Here is an 18,747-nt window from a genome sequence, read left to right on the forward strand (position 1 = left end):
CGGCTTACATTCAAGAAGTATTCAAAGTTTGAGAAGTGGAATGTAGTAAGTTCCTTCACAGGTGCAGACATCACTATCAATCACAATAGAATGAATTGCAGAAGATGGTCCCTGATAATTTTCTATTTCACGTTTAAGTTTTCAAGTGGGGACAATTTGATTTTTATGTAGGCATTCCCAATTGCTGAACACCCGTGGTTCTTCATTTTAATTGCTTCAGTATCTTTCTTCCAGCTGAAAATAGCTCTGATTGACAAATTTCCATTGATAATAAGAGGACATGCTATCTCTGAATAATCTGTTCACTGAAAGCATACAGTTATTATGTTATCAATCATATAATCAAATTTTGGATGCATCTCGGGGGATTTTGATTATAAATTGAGGCAGAATGATTTGACCTAAGTTGCATTTGGAATGTTATGAGTAATTTTACAAATTTGTGTTCTTAATGGGTAACACTGCCTGTCAGGAGCACATATCAGGAAACCTGGTCCTGGAGGTCAACGGGTCCTCCAGGACTTTCTGTCCCTTCTCGTACCTCCTGTACCTGAATTCAGAATGTGCTCCCAGCGGATGAGACCCAGCATCCTATTCCGTACAGGTTTGGGAACACTCTCTTCAAAATTGATGATAATTCGGAGAAAGGATGATTCCACAAAACTACAAAATCTAATTTATCAGACGTCTTTTTTATTCCCTTTATTCTTTGATGAGATGTATGTGTCACAGGTGAGGTCAGCATTTGTTGCCTATCCTTAATTGCCTTTTAACTGAATGGCTTACTAGGCCATTTAAGAGGACAGTAATGAGTCAACCACATTGCTATGGATCTGGAGTCACTTGTAGGCCAGACCAGGTAAGGACAGCAGATTTCCTTCCCCTAAAGGACATTAGTGAATCAGATGGGTTTTTACAACAATCAATGATGGTTTCATGGTCACCTTTACTGAGACTAGCTTTCAATTCCAGATATTGAATTTAAATTCCACCAGCTGCTGTGATTTGAACACATGTCCCCAGAACATTAGCCTGGGCCTCTGGATTGCCAGCACAGTAACATTACCACTACACCACCATCTCCCTCGAAATTACTGAATTAAGACAGGGCATGGCCGATTTTTTTTTAATGGTGAAGAGCACAAATATAGCGTGAGTACTTTACTTAAACCATGAGTAGAGAACTAAAACAAGTATCAAAATGGCAAGCTTAAATTAGACTCAAGGCTAGAATCATTGGTCTTAATATTTTTCTCCCCCTACACTTAAAGTGTGCTCCACTAGCATGGCTTGAACCCACCACTGTTGTAGTGTTCAGGCCATTAGTCTGGTACCTGAAAAGAGCAGTTAGTTTGGGAGGAATGGAAACCATGGCCAGGCTTTTACCCTAGAGCTGGAGGGCGGAGCAATGAACCAGCTTAATTGGAAGATTAGCTGACCAACCTGGGGAAGGATTATGGGTTGAGCACCTGTCCCACATTTGCAATAGATGTTGAACAAGGGAAGAGAGTAACACATATGCAGCAGCCTTTCTTATCCCCGAATGTGATGGGGAGGAGGATGAGAAGAGTGGCTTAAGGTCTGACAGCTGGTCAGGTTCCAGTGAACAAGACTAACCAAGAAAAGTGAGTGTGTATTAGGTCACCAAAAATATTAGTGCAGCTCATTATTATTTTCGTTGTTTACACAGTGGTACTGAAAATGAAAAGAGAGGAGATTTGCTATTACTACTTTTCCATACATTCACTTACTGCCTGCAAAATAAAACCACAACATTTTATTCGTGTAACATTAAATTGTCAATCATTTTGTTTTTCAGAAGATTGGAAAAGCACACACAAGGGCCACAATATTCAGTTTAGATAGCAAAGGTTCTTATTCTTATACCCACTAAACTGCATTGTTGTGCACCTAGATTTCTTGATTGTGAGAGATGAGCTTCCACCGTTGAGATTGATGACAGAATATCCAAAGGCACAGTTAAAGTTTGTACTGTCCTTTATTTCCATAAACCCGCCCTGAATGAGTGTGCTCGAAATGCAAGCACATCTCTTTCACTTGAGAACCCCTAGCAACTGAAATGGGTTGCTTCTATTGAGTGTCTGGGAATTGTACATTTCTAGAGTGGAAAGAAGAGGAACATTTTCAATGTTTTAATATTTTCATTCCTAAATTGATATATGTAAAGGATCTTCATAATAAGCAGATGGCCTTACATTGATTAAGTACTTCAAAAGGCATTGGATATAAATTTGGTTTTAGGAGTGGAAATTATAATTGTAAATATCAAATTAGATGTCCAAAAACTGTGGAATACTGTAATATCTATTCTGTGAAAAGTAATCAGGTTTATGGGTTATCCATGTTAATAAAACAATGCCCTGGAACATTTATTAAACTTGGGTGATAAGTGGCAAGTAACATTTGCACCACATAAGTGCCAAGCAATGGCCATCTCCAACAAGAGAGAATCTAACCATCTCCCCTTGACATTCAATGGCATTAGCATCACTGAATCCCCCACTATCTAGTGATTAAAAGATTAAATCTAATGATACCTACTAAGCTTGTACATGAGGAGCTATGTCAAAGTGATGTCGCTCACTGAGAGAAGATGAGCCATTATTACCTTCATGAAGAGAATGTTCTCTACCCATGACATTCCGGACATTGTCATCTCTGACAATGGCCACAATTTGCCAACGTATGTTTCCAATTCTTCGCAGCGTCATATGGATTTCTGCATTCACAAGTTCACCCAAAATACCCTCAGTCTAACAGAGAAACTGAGCAAGGAGTATGCACTGTAAATGACCTACTGAGGAAGAATGATGACTTTAAGCTCGTTCTGCTCAGCTATCGCTCTACATTATTGCAGAATGGTTTCATCCTGCGTGAGCTTCCGATGGGCCACAGACCAAGAACTCAACTTTCTTTCCTTCCCCATACATTGCTATCAAATGTCAGAATGGAACCATGGTCTGGCTAGAAAAAAAAAGAAGAAACTTATAGAGCAAGTCAAGCTCATACTTTTAACCACAGACACAGTGTTCAAGTCCTTTGCATCCTGAAAGGGGAGAGATGGTGTGGATTAGAGACCAGAGGGAGAAGCTACTATAATAGAGAAGCAACAACAACCAAGATCATATCTAGCCAAGACACAATCCGACATCATTCGAAGAAACAGAACTGCCCTGACAGACATGTCCCCAATGGACAGACAGCCATTAACAGGTTGGGCTGCGTACCCTGAACCTCAGGAAAACATCACACCTACAGGACCACAAATGATGGAAATAAGGCATAACAACTGCCAGGAACTGATCTCAGAGCAAACAGATTCCCAACTACCTCAGAAGGAGCTCTGCACTCATTCAGGAAGACTGGTGAAATCACCGATGAGACTATCCCTTTAAAAGCAGAGACTCTGGGAGGAGGTTAGGATGATGTTTATATGATAATATGGTGATAAAGACTCGGGGAGGGATGTAGAGTAAAATGTTAAACAATGATGGCTACTAAGCATATGCATAAGGAGCTATGTCATAGTGATGCCACTCACTGAGAGAAGATGAGTGTGAATCATCTCAGAGAGTAGCTCCAGATATGTCTTGGTCTTACTTAACTTTGTAAATAGTTAGCATGTAAATAAATCCTTATGAACAAAAGACCATTGCCTCCAGCAAGATCTCTTCTAGAGTATGAAGCCAACAAATCCTGAGATAAACCCACAATAACAGACTATCAACATCCTGGGGGTTACCATGGACTAGAAACTGAAATGGACCAGCCAGTTAAATAATGTGACTACAAGTGCAGGTCAGAGGCTGGGAATTCTGCAGTGAGTAATTCACCTCCTGATTCCCCAAAGCCTGTCCACCATCTACAAGGCACAAGTCAGGAGTGTGATGGAATACTCTTCGCTTGCCTGGTGAGCGCAGATCCTACAATGCTCAAGAAGCAGGACACCATCCAAGACAAAGCAACCACTTGATCGGCACCCTATCCACCACTTTCAATATTCACACTATCCACCACCAACGCACAGTGTGCACCATCTACAAGATGCAACTTACCAAGGCTCCTCCAACAGCACGTTCCAAACCCTCAACCTCTACCACCTACTTCAACAGCACCTTCCAAACACACGACTGCTACCATCTAGAAGGACAAGGGCAGCAGTAGACAGATGGGAACATAACCACCTGCAAGTTCCCCTCCAAGCCACTCACCATCCTGACTTGGAAATATATCGCCGTTCCTTAACTGTTGCTGGGTCAAAATCCTGGAACTCCCTCCCTAACAGCACTCTGGGTGTACCTACACCACATTGACTGCAGCGATTCTAGAAGGTGGCTCGCCACCACCTTCTCAAGGGCAATTAGGGATGGGCAATAAATGCTGGCCTAACCAGCAATGCCCACATCCCGTGAAAGAATAAAATTTTAAAAATTATCTTCCCACAAAAAGGAAATATTACACCAAATGTTGTCTTGGAGTTTTATCTATGACTGGTCATCTGTCTTGAGAGACTGAACAAGCCGCACACATTTCACGGCAGTGATGGTTGTACAGTGTCTATTGGAAAGAGCATTATTTTTATGTTTTCATGTACTCATGTATGATGTAAATGATTAAATACAAAATGTAAGACATTATAGCTGTTTATGATATTGATTTTTCTGTCACTAATATTGATCATAGACTCGTTTGTGACCACAAATTTTGGTGCTTTAAGCTTTTCACTGGTAGAATTGTCTTCAAACAGTTGATAGCTTATTTCCATTTCACCTTCACCAGCTTAAGTTTTTAAACCCTTCAAAATCCATAAGATTAGATCAATTATTGAAAATTGGAGCTTGGTTCACTACTGTTAAATCATTGATCCAAATCATCAGTTTATCTTCATACCTTGCTAATTTCCCAGATGAATGAAAATGGCAAAACTTAAACTTCTGTTATAGTAGCAACATCCCAACTTCTGTAATAGCTGAATAATCTGTATTTTTCTAGTAGCCACAGAAAATTTAAAGAGACAAGTGTTTTGATTGGAGTGGCATTTGATTGGCCAAAATATCTCACTTAACATCTCTAACTGTCAGATTTGGATTAATAATTCAGATTACTTGGATTCGCTTATGCCATCTGATCCTGGTTTGGCAGCTATCCAGTGGTGACCTTGTGACTGTGCAATTACATGGGAGCCTGAGGAAGTCAGTGATCCTTAAGAGGATCTACTGGAAGGACATCTTTCCCCATGGGATATCCTGACATGTAGATGTTGAAATCTCTGGCAGTTTGAAGGGAAGAATGGGAAAAGTTCCATCTTAGTTTCCAAAGGTTACAGTTGGTGCTTTCACTAATTTTTGCAGTTGGGATAGCCTATTTATACACTTCACGCCAATAGCAGTTGGTAAAAGTGGGAGAGATTCCTGGTCAGCCAGGCGATGGTAAGAAAGTTGGAGCCTCTATCCTCACTATTGAAAGCTCAAGACTACAGCATGCACATAAAAGTGCATGTTGCCATTTTTATATGTTCAGTGAATGGTGATGACTCTTGAGAGCACGCAGCAGAAGTACCTTGCTTATTGCAGCATTGTCACTTGAGTAGAGATCTGTTAATAGCTCACAATGCAGGAGAACTTATGCTCATTCATTGTCTTGTAGTCTTAAAACATTACACATAAAGTTTGAGCAGTTCCTAAATGGTCTACATGTAGACGCTTTGAAAATGTGGTCTCACACTGGCAAGTGTTCCACGACCTCTTGCTGGAGTCTTACACCGTGTGACTTTTGTGCACTCAGGCAATGGATCAGAATTTGACACTCAAGCTCAACTGACATTTTTGTATTGATGTGCACCCAACACCATTTCAATTGATGTGAATGCAGCAGGGTAGCTGCAGCTTAGGTTGCAGATTATTGGGTCGGTTTTCCTCTTCCAGAAACACCTGATAAATTTTCAGTATTGATTTCCCTTCTTACTTAAAAAAACACAGATCTTATTTTGGGCCATTTTTTTCTGAATTAAGATAAATTTAGACATTTTACCCAGAAGAATTACTTTTACTGGTTCTTGATTCTGCCAGCTTCATTCAGCAATCTACATAGATGCTTTATTTGGCATGAAAGAATTTCTGTAACTTCATTTGTGAAGGATCCTGTAACAACTGAACAGTTGTAAGGGCCCATGAAAGGGATTGAAGAAACAAGATTTTTGATTTACACAAAAAGGTTATGCTTTATTCGTTGAATTAATAGAATTTAATAATACACACTCTTTATATGCGGTCAGTAATCTGAGGGCGGATAATTAGAATCAGAATCTTTAACACGATTTGAGAATGAAGAGCAGGGGCTTTTATAGTTTGCAATTATTGGCAAAGTACAGTATTGAGAAACAGCACACCGGGATCCTTAAACAGTAAATTATGAGTCATTATTCAAATGAAGAAATGGTTCGTGGGAGACCAGTCAAGAAGCTGTGTTGTTGCCATAGTTGGGCTTTAAAAGGTTTTGATTAGCAGAGAAAGGGAAGAATGAAGTGTTGAAATTCTTTCAGGATCTGGTAAATAATGCTTTGGAGTAAGAAACATTTTGATGAAATCCTCATTTCAAGATACCGGGAGTGCACTAAGACTGAAGATTCACAGTGCACTTAGAATTGAGAAACAACAAGGGGATGATTTTCAAATGAGAAATGGTCATATCATTTTGAACAAAATTAAGGTACGAATGCTTGGAAGCAAGACAGAAACACAAAGGGAGTTTTAATTTGGAAATAAAAGGGGAGGGGATGCAGGGGTTATTTAAAGGAGGGAAAATATGGCAGCATGCAGAGAACCTGACATGAACGCTCCAACTTGCACATTTAACTGGTGTGTGGAAACCCCTTTGGGACAGATGGGTTGATGATTTAAGTTTGTAAAAAAAGCAATTGACTGAGGATTTAACCATGCAGTCTGGCTTTAATTAACAGGGCACAGGCTCTGACAGACTTTTTTTAATTCTTTCATGGGATATGTGCATTGTTGTCAAGGCCAGCATTTTCTGCCCATCCTGAATTGTCCTTGAGAAGATGGTGATGAGCCACCTTCTCGAGCCATGACAGCTCATATGCTGTAGGTACACCCACTGTGCTATTAGGAAGGGAGTTCCAGAATTTTCACCTAGTGACAGTAAAGGAACACCAATATAGTTCCAAGTCAGGATGTATGTGGCTTGGAAGGAAACTTGCAGGTGGTGGTATTCACATGCATCTGTTGCCCTTGTCCTTCCAGGTGATAGAGGTCGCAGGTTTGAAGATGCTGTTGAAGGATCCTTGGCAAATTGCTGAAGTGCATCTTGTAGACGATACACACTGCTGCCACTGAGCCTCAGTAGTGGAGGGAGTGAATGTTTAAAGTAGTGTATGATGTGCCAATCAAGCGGGCTGCTTTGCCCTGGATGGTGTCCAGCTTTTTGAGTGTTGTTGGAGCTGCACTCATACATGCAAGTGGGGAGTATTCCATCACACTCTTGACTTGTGCCTTGTAGATGGTAGACAGGCTTTGGGGATTCTGGAGGTGAGTTATTCACCACTACATTTCCAGCCTCTGACTTGCTTTTGTAGCCACAGTATTTATATGGCTGGTCCATTTAAGTTTCTAATCAATGGTAACCCCGAGGATATCGATGGTGGGTAATTCAATGATGGTAACATTGTTAAACGTCAGTGGGAGATGACTAGATTCTCTCTTGTTCTGAAAGTGAACTTGCTCTGCTTTGGAGGTGATGTCCAAGATTTTGGGATCATTTCTACAACCTGGAACGTTTTTGACTTTGACCTGGATTTCTCAGCTATCAGCCTTAAGGGCTGCATGAGAGCAGTTCGTGCAGCCTGACCTTCGACTATGAAGGAATAGGGATCGAATAATATGGAATTACTACAGGAATATCAGGTTAAAAGTTACTTTGGGTAAACTCACAGTGAAATATATTTAAATAAGAGTCAAAACTAGTTTTCAAAAACAGCAAGGTTAACCCCCTTCACAACAATACAAATTCACCGGAAAAACAGTATTCTATGGTTCTTGCCATTATATTAGCACATACAATGATATCCCTAACAATTATAGCCTCAATCAGATAAAAGGGTGCTAGGTCTCAAGTCTTATTATCTTACTGGACACTGTACCTTGGCAAAGCAACATTGACCAACATGACTATTACATAAAGTCCAGTTTTCAGCAAGAAATTCAATATAACGTTTCCTAGAAATTGAACAGGCTCCATCATTATAATAGGTGGTTCTTTCACCAAATATAGGATACTAATTAGGGGTGATGTGTTATTAATCAAATGAACAACCTCTACCTAACCATTAATTATACAACTTCAAAATTCATTATAATTAGCCCAACCCAAACTCGAATCTTCAGATTCGTTAGATTCTCGTAGATTGACTTCAGACCTATTCTGAATCTAGCGAATCTCACATACTTGGGGATTAAGATAATATTTGATGGATATTCTTACTTTCTTTTGAAATGCTATATCTGTAACAAGTAAAGTCTAAACCTAGGATTCTCTTATCAGAACTAGCTATCTTGTTTTTGGGATTTATCTAGTTTGTGATTTGTATCTTTTGTAGAACGGCCACAATTGTATGCTTTTTTATTATAATAAATTTGTGTATGCTTAAAACTTTAATCATCTCATTTAGACTTCTGTATCAAAGACCCACAAACCACCACTCCAGTTCCAGAAAATTTACTGAGGAGTTTCAGCTAGACTCTTATAATATATAGGAAATTACAATCTATTTAAGAAATAGTTGTGAAACGTCTACCAGGGAGAAGGTGATAATTCTGGTTGATTTCAACCCTTTGTTCGGAGGCCTAGAAGGGCTCATAATCCACTTATGTGTCCTTGGGTCTAGCTCCCTCTGACTGAAGTTGAGGGGAATTAAACAGAAGGCACATCAGATCTTGAATAAACTTCAAATACACTGCATGGCCTCTGAGGAAGAACAACACCAACAGCACCATCATCAGAAGGAGTAACACCTGCATGAACAAGAGCAGCATCTGTAAGAGCAGCAGCTGCATTCTTCTTAGTCACCTGCAATCCACAATACAGAGGGGATTAACACTGAGCTTCAGTTTGCAGGGGGTGATACCCGCAATGCAGGCAGAGGACCACCAGGAGGCTCAGACTTGCTCAGCAGGCCTTTGCTGACATCTGCCACCACCTCGAGCAAGACCTTGTTCCTGTTGGACAAGATGCATGTGCATTGCTAATGGTGGTGAAGGTCACCACAGCCCTGAATTTATTTGCCTCTGATTCCTTAGAGGAGCCTGCTGACAATATCTAGAGAATCTCACCATCATCTGCCCACAAGCACCCAGGTGATCGGTGCCTTGTTTGTGAGGGCTGCCACTTATGTCCATTTTGCAACTAATAAGATCAATCAGAACAAGACAGCCCTTGGATTTGCTGCTCTGCTTGGATACCCACAGGTCCAGGGAGTCATTGGCTGCACCCCTGTGGCATTCAAGGTGCCCTCAGATCACCCAGAAGTATTCATCAATCGAAAGAGATTCCACTCAACTGAATTAAAATTCAGCTGACATACAACCACTGGAAGATTATCAAGTCTGTCTGTGTAAAATATCCAGCAAGCTACCATGCTAACTTCATTCTGCGATTGTCAAGTCTGCCACAGATCTTTGCACTTTCAAGCAGGTTCAACGTGTACCCTCTAAGGATGTGGTTGATGACTCCTGTGAGGAACCTTACCACTTTTGCAGTGGAAAAGTACAAGAGAAGCCCACTAACAAAAGAGTGGTCATTGAGCAAGCCGGTGGGTTGCTGAAGATGCAATCTGGGCACACGCTTCAATATGTATCTGCAAGGGTATCCAGGATGATAGTGGTGAGCAGTGCCTTGCACAACATGGCACAGCAGATGGAGCTGGAGCTGCAGGAGGAGGAAAGTGATGACCACTGAATCTTTGAAGAAGCAGGAGGAGGAGCAACGGGAGGAGGTGGAGGAAGGGCCTGATGTGGCCAAAGTGCCTGCAACCACACACCTAGCTGTCTGAGATGCCATTACAAAGGCATAATTCAGCTAGTGCTAGCCTCTGTAGCTATGTGACACATCACTGCTCCCCCCACCCCATCCCCACCCCAAAACAAAGTATTCTCATAGTTCCTCCATTTTATTGATGCCCATTGCTTGTCCTCTACTCCTGTCATACCATTCACCTCAAGGCTGATATCCACTTAGCAGGCAAGAGGCAGCAATGAAGATGGCTGGGCGATGGAGACTTGCATATACATTTACAATGAATTGACACATTAACACACATTTAAACACCAAATGATTTTCCTAGTGAAACTGCAAATGCCTTCTTTTGGTTTTCGTATTACTTCTCCATGGTGCAGCAGAGTTAAAGGCATTTTCCTGCTCTGACTGCTCAGATGGCCATGGTCAACATCCTTTGGGCTTTGAAGCTCCTGAAGACCAAAGATTGCCCCACCTGCCCCTGTGTAGGGACAGACTCAGCCATCAGGACAGGAGGCAGCATATGGGGCACTGACTGAGGAGGGAGCAGAATCCCCAATTCCATATGCTCTTTCTCCATCTTCCCTCTCATAACCCACCTACACTTCCCTCCTAGCTAAAAGCAAGAGACCACTTTGCTGCACCTCAGTGGGGCACTGAATGGCAGAGGTGAGGCTTTCCTTCCATCCTCTTTAAAGTGGCACACTGTGTGCAGGTATTGTTCGGGGTCAGTATGCCTCAGTTGCCTGCCACATTAGATGCTCCAAACAAGTGGTCACTCTTTCCATGGAACTGGACATCAATACAAATGTCTCAGACACCATGGCACTCATACTGAAGGTGGAGTCCTCCAATCTCTCTCCAAGGGTCCGCGGCGTACCTGGGAATGTTTTCAGAAACTTGCACATTTTTTGCTGCTCTCCAGGATAATCTTCTTGGTCAATGACTCCAAGGTTCAGCATCTGCAGCCTGCTGACCAGAATTTGGAGGGTCCTGAACCCTCTGACAGGAATCCTCCACTGCTGTCCCTGTCTCCAACCTGCTCCTGCTCACTTGGCAGTCACACCAAGGTTATATGCATCTGAGCTGGTGGATGTTCCATCCTCAGAGTGTGCAACCTCCTCTGAGAATTCCTCAGCTTCATCCTGCACCACCTCCAGTGTTATGCTTGAACGACCTGTGAAAAATGAAAGACATGAATTAGAACTGACAAGGAGAAAATGTTCAAAGTCATCATTGTGCAGATGATCATATTTCAGTCACCAGTGACATCAATTCAACATGAGTAATTATTGTGAGTCATGTGGCTAATTCTGTCACCAGGTATCTAGGAGACCTTCATCTCTCGACCTGCAATGGCCATGCATTCTGAATCTGCTGATTTGTAATGACGCGATTATTACTGGAGAGTCGCCCAATCTCTGCCTCTCCTTAGAGTTCTGTGGTCTCTTGTCCTGTAAGGAGAGAAAGCAGCATTATGAGTGTGAGAAATGGATTATGATGAGAGGATGGAAGGGCAATATTTGTGAAGAGTGACTGTGAGGGATGGGTATGGGATGGAAATAATATTAAGCTCAGGGTCTAGTGGCTTTTCAAATGGGGATGTGTGGAGGCACCTTAAGAATGAGGAATAGATGAAGCAGCAAGTTATGTTGGTCTGAAGATTGCTGTGCAGGAAAAGGCTTATGATTCAGAGTGAGGGGATTGTTGCTTGACTGTGGGATGCCACTCACTTTTCCATGAGTGAGGAAGCACATTTCTGCTCATCTCCTCGGCCACCTCCAGTCACTCCTCACCATTTCAGAGGCTAGCATCTTTCTCCTGTCCAGTAGGAAGCGTGTCTCTCTATGGGCCTTTATAGCCCATAGCATGACCTCCAGGGGTGTGTCAGAGAACTGGGGGGCTGCTTTCTCACGTTAACTCTCCACCATTAAAGTTACTGCGTCCTGACAGTTACAGCATTCATTCATTCTGATTCCTGCCTGGTCCTTTTAAATCTTGCTATTTTCACTGTCAGTTGCAGACCATCATCACACCTGCCTGCTCTGATTGGTAAAAGTGGAAGTTGTTTACACTCAATTCACTCCACGTGATATCAAGAAATGACTGAAGGCACTGGATACTGCAAAGGCTATGGGCCCTGACAACATTCGGGCAATAGTACTGAAGACTTGTGCTCAAGAACTATCCACACCCCTAGCCAGTAGAGCTACAACACTGGCATTAACCCGGCTATGCTGAAAATTGCCCAGATATTATCCTGTCCACAAAAAGCAGGACAAATCCAACGTGGCCAATTACCACGCCATCAGTCTACTCTTTGTCATCAGCGAAATAACGGAAAATGTCGTTGACAGTGCTATCAAACGGCATTTACTCAGCAATAACCTGCTCACTGATGTTCAGTTTGAGTTCTGCCAGGGCCACTAAGCTGACCCCTTTGGTCCAAACATGGAAAAAATGAAGTGAGAGTGACTGCTCTTGACATCAAAACAGCATTTGACCGAGTGTAGAATTAAGGAGCCCCAGAAAAACTGAAGTCAAATCAGAGCGAAAACTCTCCACTGGTTGGAGTCATACCTAGCACAGAGGAAGATGGTTGTGGTTGTTGGAGGCCAATCAGCTCAGTCCCAGGACATCACTGCAGGAGTTCCTCAGGCTAGTGTCCCAGGCCCAACCATCTTCAGCTGCTTCATCTATGACCTTCCCTCCATAAGGTCAGCGTTAGGGATATTCACTGATGATTGCACAATGTTCAACACTACTTACGACTCCTCAGATACTGAAGCAGTCCGTTTCCACATGCTGCAAGATTTGGGCAATATTCAGGTTTAGGCTGATTGATAGCAAGGAACATTCACACCTCATGTGTCAGGCAATGACCATCCCCAACAAGAGAGATTCTAACCATCGCCCCTTGACATTCAATGGCATTACCATCACTGAATCCCCCACTATCAACATTCTGGGTGTTACCATTGACCAGAAACTGAACAGGACCAAACATATAAATACCATAGCCACAAGACCAAGTCAGAGGTTGGGAATTCTGTGGAGAGTAACTCACCTTCTGACTCCCCAAAGCCTGTCCACCATCTACAAGGCACAAGTCAGGAGTGTGATGGAATACTCTCCACTTGCCTGGATGAGTGTGGCTCCAACAACACTCAAGAAGTTCAACACCATCCAGGACAAAGCAGTACACTTGATTGGCACCCCTTCCACAAACATTTGCTCCCTCCACCACTGACGCACAGTGGCAGCAGTGTGTGTCATCTACAAGATGCACTGTAGCAACTCACCAAGGCTCCTTGGACAGTACCTTCCAAATCCACAACCTCTACCATCTAGAAGGACAAGGGCAACAGGCGCATGAGAACACCACCACCTGCAAGTTCCCTTCTAAGCCACACACCACCCTGACTTGGAAATATATCGCCGCTCCTTCATTGTCACTGGTTCAAATTCCTGGAATTCCCTTCCTAACAGCACTGTGGGTGTACATAAACCACATGGACTGCAGCAGTTCAAGAACTCACCACCACCTTCTCAAGGGCTATTAGGGATGGGCAACAAGCTCTGGCCTAGCTATCAACACCCTCATCCCATGAATGAATACATTTTAAAAATGCCTTGGCTGTAAAAAGCCACTAAAAATCCTGCTCCACTAACTTTTGGGTTTTCAACCTAATTGAACGGATCAAGTGGCATGTCTGGCATGTTTTGCTTTGTACGATTTACAAAGTCAAACAGGATCAAATGCATGAAACAGTCATTTGTTTGTTGATCTATATTTTCAAGAAAACCAGATACAATAAACTCTAAACGTGTCTGAGGTAAGAAGTTAAATTTCGTGCTGGAATGGGGTTAAAGATCAGCTTTGAAAGCAATCCAAAATCATGTGGTATGTTAACAACAGATCAAGTGGCCGGATAAAGGAGAAGCAGTAGATGTTGTGTATTTGAATTTCCACAATGCATTCAATAATATGCCACACAAAAGGCTGTTACACAAGATCAGAACTCATGTTGATGGGAGTGATATAGCAACATGGGTGGAGGATTGGCTAACTAACAGGAAACAGAGAGTTGGGATGAATGGATAATTTTCAGATCGGCAAACGGTAACTAGTGGAGTGCCACAAGGATCAATGTTGGGACCTCAACTATTTACGATCTCTTTTAATGACTTCATTGTACGAAAGCACGTCGTGAGGAAAATACAAAGAGTCTGCAAAGGGATATAGATAGGTTAAGTGAGTGGCCCAAATTTTGGGCAGATGGCATATAATGCAAGAAAATGTGAGGTTGTCCACTTTGGCAGGAAGAATAGAAAAACAGAATATTATTTAAATGGAGGGAGACTGCAGAATGTTGCAGTGCAGAGGGATCTTGGTGTCCTTGTACATGAATCTCAAAAAGTTAGCATGCAAGTACAGAAAGTAATTAGGAAGGCAAATGGAATGTTGGCATTTATTGCAAGAGGGATGAAATATAAAAATGGGGAAGTCTTGCTACAACTGTACAGTGCACTGGTGATCCAGATCACACCTAGATTACCAAGTACAGTTTTGGTCTCCTTATTTTAGGAGTGATATAGTTGCATTGGTGGGAGATCAGAGAAGGTTCACTAGGCTGATTCCTGGGATGAAAGGATTATCCAATGAGGAAAGTTTGAGCAGGTTGGGCATGTACTTATTGGATTTTAAAAGAATGAGAAGTGATCCTATTGAAACATATAAGATTCTGAGGGGGCTTGACAGGGTGGCTGCTGAGAGGATGTTTCCGATGTGGGGGAATCTAGAACTAGAGGGCACTATTTTAAAATAAGCAGTCGCACATTTAAAATGGAGATGAGGAGTAATTTCTTCTCTGAGTGTTGCTAGTGTTTGGAATTCTCTTCCCCAGCAAGCAGTGGAGACAGGGCCATTGAATATATTCAAGGCTGAGTTAGATAGATTTTTGATTGACAAGGGAGTAGGGTTTTGGAGTACAGGCAGAAAAGTGGAGTTAAGGCCACAATCAAATCAACTGTGATCTTATTAACTGGCAGAACAAACTCAATGGGCCAAATGGCCTGCTCCTGCCCCTATTTATTATGATCTTAAGCTAAAGTTTTGCCCATAGGCAGATTTTGGAAGACAGGTTTTCAGTTTGGAGTCCCATAACAGGAGCACTAATGCATCACTGACAGCAGCAACAATCATAACTTGCACTCAGCGTGTCCAATGTTACAACAGACTTTAAGGAGCTCCGCAATTGGGATAAGGCAGTTGGATCTGACAGAAAAATAGGAGAAGGGTCAGTGGAAATGAAAAAAAGCAAGGCCAACAAATTCCTTTTGGAGGAAGCTTTTGAAGGTAGAAAAAGATATAGCAGAGCAAGAAGGTTTGAAAGGGAACACTGATCACGGGAGTATGACAGACTCAAGGATCCTCATTTGGGGTGACACGTAGGTGAAACAAATTTCTGACAAGACTTGCATTATCCAGTTGTGAATGGTTTTAAATTTGTATTCGGTGAAGCAGGACATGCTAACAGGAGGTCTTTGCAGAAGTTGAAGAACAAGATGACCAATACGCAGATGACAATTTCAATGTTTGAGCTAAACAATAATGATTCAGGACTCTATTTTTGAGGTGTAAAGAGGCAGTTTTGGTGAGAGCATGGATCTGGGGATTGAAGCTTGCGAGGTGGAGCAGGTTATATTCAGCCTGAGCAAGCCATCAGAAAAGATAAAGAGATCAGGAACCCAAACCTCAGAGCCAGCCAGTGAACACCATTGGTTGGCACTTCAGAATGTAGCCAAAGCATTGGAACGCCATTGGCATGACTTCTCAATGTCTGTCAAAATGTTGGAACTCAGAAAAATCGTAGGTTTAACTGTTTCAAAACCAGTTGATATTCAGTTTATGGAAGAATGGGTGCACACAAAGTTTGCTTTAATTAATTATAACAAGTATCAGTAGTAGTTAGTGTTATTGTGGAGTAAAGGACAGAGAACGCAAATGGAACCTTTGGACAAGGCCGCCAAAAGGCGAATGCTGCTCCTGTGGCTATCTCACCAAATGCATGAGGATTTCCCTCAGCTAATGCCAAATTATTTTGGGGGCTAAATTTGATAATTAGTCCACTGCTGTAACTGATCTATGTCAGTGACATCTCTTTCCCAAAAATAGACATGAGACAGATAGAGCTAATTTGGTCCACCATGGTACCCAAGTATTTAAAACTTGAAGTGCATTAATATGCAGATAACATTATACAAATGTTATTCCAACAATATATAGTACAAAACAATACAACTTTTTTGAGCAATTATCAAAATATATCATTATGACTATGAATTAGCTCTTGAATTTAGATAAGTCAAATATGCTAATGATATCCACATTAATTTTGCTGTTCTTTTATGGTTCCATGCATTTTGTGCAAATTGCAATCTTTTTATCTACTAATCTGCTAATTTTCCTGATATTTTGTAGCCAAGTTGTGGTGAACACTCTTTGAAGAACACAATTTCTTCATAATATAGCAACCACAATGGAATGAGTAAAGGACCATTATAACTCTAGGATAAATCTTTAAAAGTTTAAGTTGGACCCCTGCACATACAAAATTTACCTCTTATCCTAGAATCTATAATATTCCATGTCTCTGACTATATCGTGAGAAGATTCAATGAGTCATATTGCTGTATAATTAGCAGTTAATGGAATATGCCAGCATAAGGCCCCACAAATAGTCCTTGCCAAAATATTTTAAATCGTCAGATCTCCTGGGCAACTGAAGTAGATCAGAAAATATAATGCTGCTGAATTAAAATGACCTTAAACACTTCTTCAAACTGGATTTCTACAGGTAGAATTTCCAGCATAGGAAAATGACCAAAAATGAAATTTAAGGAAATAAGATTATTTCAAAACCTACATGACTTCTCAATGTCAAACCAGGTTCAACGTCACTGTCACACCAGAAGGCTTAGTGGGTGGGGAAGGAGGAGGCCTGGGAATATTTGAGAAGGTGCTAGAATGCCTCATCTCAGGAACTCAGCCTCCATGTACACACAAGATCTGATGGGGAGGAAGGTTGTATTGTGGGGGATAAGTCACAGGTTAAGTCATTTTTAATTGTTTATTCTAGTGCAAAACATTTGAAAAAATGAATAGGGAGATTTTAAAGCCAATATAGAGGTTTCTCCTGGAATATTTCTTATAATTAAAGCTCCTTTTATTGTTTGTACTATGTTGCTTTCTTATGAATCATTTGACCACAGCTCATCAGAAGTGTTATTTGAACTTTGAACTTGAAAGAAGTTTTGATATGCTTGGTTGATGACAGCTTGCTTTTGGTTATTTTGGAATTAACCCATTCAGTGTTGGCCTTGGGTTTTATTAGAATACAGTATTTCCTTTAAAATAACTGAGTAAAACTTATTCACTGAGAACATCAGGATTATCCTAAAGGTGATAAGATCCATTGGTTATATCTTAATTGGTTGTTATATCTAATGGTGTACATATTTACATCTATACATAGACTCGAACATTGCTGGAATGGCACGTCTTGTGGCAAGTGACATGAATTGGATTATTTTCCCTCCACCCTTCAGATTGCATTATATTTGCGCCAAGGTTTCTGGAAATATGAATTGAGAATAGTTCTGCAATGTCAGTGTTACATCTGGGACCTCATGAATGTTAGTTTTAATGGTCTGTATTGTTATTCAATTAAATTTAAGGGTAAAGAAAGAAACAGAGCCAACAATGGAAAAGGAAATAAGGTGAATTTGAGTCAAATTAGAAACAGAGCAAGAAATAAAAAGAGGGAAAGAAGAACAGTGGATTAAGAGAGAAAAAGGAGAAAGAAAGGCAAATAAACAAATTAAAAAGAACAAGCAGAAGAACAGGAGATTGTAACTTAATTGTGTTTCAAAAATGAATAATGAGTGACTGGTCGGGCAGGCATGCAAAATGTACAAACATTCCTACTCATATATTATATCCCAAAATTATTTAGTGAAATAAATCTATCTAATTTGCAATTCTGAGTGTCAAAATAGCTTTGCACCCTGAAAATGATTTCCTTCCGACACAAGCAGGAGTGTCGATAGCAAGACTGGCACAAAAGTACTGCCGAAACAGATTTTTTTAAAGGAAATTTTAAAAACTTTTAGAAACAATGTACTCTAAGAGCCTCTGCAGCTTAATTTGTTTTATTTCTAGGCCTCCAAGATGGAGTTTTTTTGTCAGGATGATAAAACACAGCATTAACACGGTCCTTATGACATGCATTACCAGGCCCAAATGGCAGTGGCAAGATTAATTTGCATTTACAGTACAAATCTAGCAATTACATGACATGCAATTGATTTCAATCGAGAAACTCATGATTGTAATTTTTTCGGTTTTGTCAAGGCTAGTGGCAGAGCAACGCAAATCATCCAATTTGTGGCGAATCGGAACTAATAGCATATATTATCTACTCCGCAAATTGCTGGATGTTTTGTGTACTCATAATGGTGGATGCTGTTAAATGGCCATTTTTTTGCAACAACTTCAGGATATTGCTTTGTACCTATTAGAAATGTTGGGAACATAGGAACATGGGAAATCAAAGCAGGGGTAGGTCATTCAAGCCTGCTCTGTCATTTAACTAGATCATGGCTAATCTTCTACCTCAATGCCATTTTCGTACACTA

At 41.1% G+C, this 18,747-nt stretch overlaps 1 protein-coding gene across 3 annotated transcripts in view; it reads left to right on the forward strand.

The window, feature by feature from the left end:
- Positions 1 to 18,747, forward strand: part of tafa1b (TAFA chemokine like family member 1b) — a 532,382-nt gene that overhangs the window by 341,940 nt on the left and 171,695 nt on the right. The window lies entirely within an intron of this gene.

The sequence above is a fragment of the Cetorhinus maximus genome, chromosome 6 (assembly GCF_964194155.1).
Source record: "Cetorhinus maximus chromosome 6, sCetMax3.hap1.1, whole genome shotgun sequence".
NCBI lineage: Eukaryota > Metazoa > Chordata > Chondrichthyes > Lamniformes > Cetorhinidae > Cetorhinus > Cetorhinus maximus.